This window comes from Oratosquilla oratoria, chromosome 11 (assembly GCF_046742065.1).
Source record: "Oratosquilla oratoria isolate Oo_2021 chromosome 11, ASM4674206v1, whole genome shotgun sequence".
Lineage (NCBI taxonomy): Eukaryota > Metazoa > Arthropoda > Malacostraca > Stomatopoda > Squillidae > Oratosquilla > Oratosquilla oratoria.
Window position 1 is genome coordinate 12,865,523 of NC_134787.1, and position 5,000 is coordinate 12,870,522.

Below are 5,000 nucleotides of genomic sequence, written 5' to 3' on the forward strand. Positions count from 1 at the left end.
CCTGTCGATGCCCCGTTTTGTGTTGATTTTGATTTCCAAAAGAAGGTGAGGAGTTTACCCCAGGAGCCGCGTTGCTGTGGCCGAAGCCGTCACCTTTGACCTATTATGTGCTTGGGGCAGGTAGTCACTGCTGAGACCAGCACGCTTCCGATTAGGCCAGCAGAGACTAAAATAATTTCCTCCCACAGAATTATTTCTTCTGAGAATTTCTGTAGATGGTATACGTATGTATAATATATTAGCAAACTAAGAAGGTCGAAATCCTAGATGCGTTACTCAAAGCGTGACAATAACGATCTCCATGCGAGATTCGAAGTTGCCATTGAAATTCATAGTTGCCGGTTGATTTTACATTTGTACTAAGTGCCACCTAAACACGTTTCCCATTGATTTCTCCTCCAGTTATCCTTATGACAGGTCATTATCCTTTGCCACCTTCATGTGCTGTTCCCAACGCCGAAAGCCATCCATAAAGTTGTCTAATCGTTTCTTAAAACAACTGATAGTAAGCGCTGAAACTATCGGTTGTTTTGAGAAACGATTAGACAACTTTATGGATGGCGATGACAGGTGGTGATGGATACGGAGCTGCCTAGTGTAGGCCTTATGGTCTCTTGCAGTCTCCTTCATTCTTATGTTCAGTCCGTGATTTCTTCCCTTTGTATTTACCCTTGGGCCTTCTTACTACTCGCTTATTTACATCATCATTTCATTTGGGAAGCTCACTGGGTGAGCGGGTTAGGGCGTCGTTACTTGCTGCTAAGGTCGAGGGGATGGCGGTTCGAATCCTGCCACCGGCGATGTTGAACCAAGGGCACGGTTCATTAAATCCCACGCTACAAAGCCCTCTGTGAGGGGCACCGTCCTAGCCTTCCGGTAGGGGGGAGTTTGTGACGTTAAACCATATCATCATCATCATCATCATCATCATCATCATTTCATTATCAGGAATCTCCGCTAAAACGCTCAGTACAGTACACTGATGTTCTAATAAAGGAGTCAACGCATTTATATAAAGATTTCATTAATGTGACTGGATACAGTATTATGAAAATAGATGTAATTTTTTTTCATAGTATCTTATTTTTAGTTTAACACCTATGAGATTACCACGAATTTGACCCGAAATGTTAGTTGATCTCATCGATACTGAAAAGTGAGGAATTGACTCTAGTGGGAGCTTACCGTCGTTGAACCCGTCACCTTTGCCCTCCGAACTAAGACAGCCAGAGTAAATGACAGAAGTAGACGCTGGATATCAAACTGGAACTGAAGTCATGTGATACATATCACGATATGAGAGAAACGTTCCCATAATGTCACAAAGACTGTTGTGTCTGTATACTACTTAAGACAGACAATAAGGCAAAAAGCGTTTGAATTCATGTCCATGTGCTCAACAAAGTAAGTCAATAAAGCATCTGCCGTGTGTATAACAAACATGTTATTAACCTAGGGAGTTGACTAAGCAAGTAATTAGAAAATTGTGTCGATTAGACCTTTGATGCCTTTTAGAAAAATTTTGGTTTCTTTAAAAAAAATTGCACTGCATAACACCAGATGATTCTATCTAGTTTAGAGGAACCTCTCGGTAGTGAAAAGTTTAACTGGTCAAGATAAATGGAACGTGGTCTGGGGTCGAAGAAGCTTCAGGCTACGGGTTTGTGCATTAAAAGACGGATTTTTTTTTTTTTTCTATCATTCTTTCTTTCATTTTACTCGTATCCGACCTTGTTTCGGACCCAAAGGCCTACAGTCACCATGTTTTATTATATCTCATTATAAGAGTAATCATACTTGGAACTGTGTAAAAAGAAAATAAATGATAAAAAAAATAGACGAAAAGTCAAATGCCCCGACCAGAATACGCAGACCACGAGACAACAACAATTAATTAGGTCAATGCACAAGCGAGCAGTTTGCCCGTTAACATGTTTACCAATTGTGCCCGCTTAAACACGGGCAAAGTGCCTGTATTGGTTGTTTAGCGAAAGCACCAGACATTGCCCGTGGCCGGTAATATGACGTCGCTGCCAGCACACGAGGCTTTTGGAGTCAAGGGGTAGAGGTTGTCATTGTTTCACAGACATGTCTCCCTCTGCTCCCGCTATGGACCAATGGTCGATACTTCGTATTCTGCATTCAATAGAACTTTATGGGACACCATACTGGTAATTATCGTACCGCACACAGTCTGCATCTCCTATCTGAATGACCCGGCTGTGCCCGGGTTTGACTGTGCCAGCTCGGCACCGTGTGGACGACACTACAGTTGTGCCTGTGTTTTTTATTTTTTTTTATTATTTTTTTTTTTATTACGCAATAGCGTCATACAGTGGGGGGAGGTTTTCATGATGAACGTAGGATGGCAACTGGGATACACATGCTTACACTTACACACGTATGCCTGTGGGGCTTTGCTTGTTTCGCGGGCAGTGCCCGTCGGGCTGTGCCCGATCGTTTAGAGCGGCCTTAAGAAGGAAGGAGTTGTATTCAAAAGGAATTGACTAGGCCCAGAGCAGGTGCAATGAACGTTTTAGTGAAGGTTTCTGATAACGAGCTGGGGATGGAAATGAGTGAGAGTAGTAAATAGGCCCAAGGGTAAATACAAAGGGCAACACACGGATGAAATGGTTTTCGGCGTTGAGAAGAGCACATGAAGGTGGCAAAGGATAATTACCTGTCATAAGGATAATTGCAGGAGAAATCAAAGGGAAACATGTTTAGATGGTAGTTAGTAGAAATATAGAAAAAAATCGAAGAAGGAATTAAGTGAAGAGTGAAGTGGCATGACAATGATTAAAAATAGATAGTACACTCTAAATGTAAATGAACAAATTGTTAAATAATTGAATTGATAGATAAATAAGATAAGATAATCTAGGGACAAACTAAGGCCAAAATTTCAAGTAGCAAAGGTTTGCAATAAAAAAGGCAGAGTGGAAGTGAAAAAACAAAATATGGACAAAAAAGAAAGCAAGTTTGTATAAAAAAAGATATACACCCAGGCAAGTTTATAAAGAAAGAAGACTTGTCTCAAGAAACACACATGCCAAAGAAAATGGACGAGCGAGAAAACAGAAAACGTGTAAAAAGAATACGAAACGGGTGAAAACATTCAAAGTGAAGAAAAGGAAAATGTACACGCCATCAAGAATATATACTTTATGTAAGAAAGCCAAACGGATGAATAAGAATTTGGCAGATAAATGCTGAGCTGCACGTCAGGACGATGATGGTAATGACAACGACGACGATGACAATGACGATAACGATGGCGACGACGATGGTAATTATAGTAAAAATTATAATTATAAAGAGAAAAAAAAAACGAAAACAGTTGGTGAGATATACGAAAGCAAAAGTTCAGAGAGAAAGAAAGAGAGAGAGAGAATGAGAGAAATGGAAAGAGAAATACAGTGAAGTAAAGTTGCAGAAGAGCAAATACATAATTTCGAAACACCGCGGTTGAAGTTCTGGAAAATAAGTACCTTGTTGACCACGCGCGGTCAGACTAACAACTGGCAAACTAACAACAACACAGTGTTGAAGTTGTGTAAAATAAGTACCTTGTTGACCACACGCGTCGAGACTAACAACTGGAAAACCAACAACAATTTGAGGCATGGAGGGGGAAAGCAAAGTTGAAAGCAAAGAGATGAGCAGAACTTCAGTAAAGTTATAGATTACTGTCCACGCCAATAAAATTTAAATCATTTAAGTCTTACAGGTCATTCTAAATTGAGCAAAGTTGTCTGGGGTTAGCTAGAATAAGATTCTAGAAATTATACAAGGCTTGTAAAGTTTAATTTAGGTAAACTCTAACTATCGGTTGACAAGAAAGACCCTCTTAAGCTGAACAAAATTGTTTGTCATTAGCCAAAAACAAAATCCAGATTCACTAAATGGACTCAAAAACATAAAACGTGTATGAAATGATCATAAACGTAAACCAAAAAGTACATCAAACTAAAGTAACAAGTTACATAATGAACGCAAACTCAACAGCACAACAAACGTCACAAATAAAAAAATTTACGGCAGGTATGGAAATAAAGACAAGGAAAAAAAAGTTGAAAGGGGAACAAGAATCTGATAAAGCAGAGGGGGGGGGAAGGAGGGTTTGGCAAAACTTATCTAGTATGCAAGGTTGGAGCCAAACAAGCGATCAATATTCAGAGTAGAGAAGAAGCGAGACCAGAGGATATACGGGGAAGGGAAACGTTGTTCAACAAGCTGGGAGGGAAGTTCAGAGGTGAAACCACGAGTATAAGTTCAGCTTTCACAATATGTTAATAACAGATTACTCTGATTAATTACAATGGAATCTGTACCGCAGAAGCAACACCATTTAGCTGCATTTAGTTTCTATAGAAATGATGTTAATATTCTCACTTGTCCAGTTATGAGAAATAATATTATATATATATATGTGTATATATATATATATATATATATATATATATATATATATATATATATAATGTATATATGTGTGTGTACCTTTTTTGGATGTATTAAAACAAGATACTTTTTGCAAGAAAAATCTTTTAGTTCGTCCCTTTCATGAAATTCTTGTAAGACTTCCTCGCATCCATAAGGAGTTCAATATCAATGTTATTTTCAAAAAGAGTACCATCAAAGAACTCCTCATTAAAAATTCCCCTTGCAATAATTTAGGATGTGTCTATAGTGTTCCCTGTAAACACTGTAGCTCCTGTTACATTGGCCAAAGTGGTAAAGAATTAAATATAAGGATGAATCAACATAGATATAGTATAAGGACGGGCCAAATGTCTAGTGGGGTTTTTGTCCATGTAAGGGACACAAACCATAGAATTGACTGGAACAATGTTAAAAAAAATGTGGTTTGTAATTCTGTTTTAGAAAGGAACATCATTGAATCCAGTTTTATAAAGAGCAATTTTGATGATAACATCAACTTGAGTTTAGGTTTATTCAAACTAGATAATTTCATCATTAATAGGACAATAATGCAG